The following is a 419-nucleotide window of genomic DNA, read 5'->3' on the forward strand; positions in this document are numbered from 1 at the left end:
GAATTTGGTTAGTCCTCAGCATGTTCAGATTTTCCTTTAACCTGTTGTTTTCTACGGCTACATGCAACTTTGCGTCAACCCTCCCCCAGTCCAGAATATGATGGTAATGGACAAAGTTGTTATGGTTTTCTCTCAAACACACTTTCGTAAGAAAAGTTACTGATTTTGAAGCCTGAATGGCTCAGTCGGTAGAGCATCAGACTTTTAATCTGAGGGTCCAGGGTTCAAGTCCCTGTTCAGGCGTCAAGTTTAATGTTGGTGTGACTGTTCAGCTCGTTGTTCTCGGAGGTCCACAGTGTGCTTGTTGCCACGGATGATTGGTGTATTTGGCCGACTGCATGTATGTTACTGCCAGCAGTTATGAATGGAAGTCTCCCTGTTGCCATCAGTGAGTTATGAATTTGGTTAGTCCTCAGCAT

General features: G+C 44.4%; 1 non-coding gene across 1 annotated transcript; it reads left to right on the forward strand.

Moving 5' to 3' along the window:
• Positions 1–170: 170 nt before the first annotated feature.
• Positions 171–243, forward strand: trnak-uuu (transfer RNA lysine (anticodon UUU)). The gene has a single exon. It is a non-coding gene; the product is annotated as a tRNA-Lys (tRNA).
• The last annotated feature ends 176 nt before the right edge of the window (positions 244–419 follow it).

The sequence above is a fragment of the Anarrhichthys ocellatus genome, unplaced genomic scaffold (genome assembly GCF_004355925.1).
Source record: "Anarrhichthys ocellatus isolate YVR2014 unplaced genomic scaffold, GSC_Weel_1.0 scaffold10520, whole genome shotgun sequence".
NCBI lineage: Eukaryota > Metazoa > Chordata > Actinopteri > Perciformes > Anarhichadidae > Anarrhichthys > Anarrhichthys ocellatus.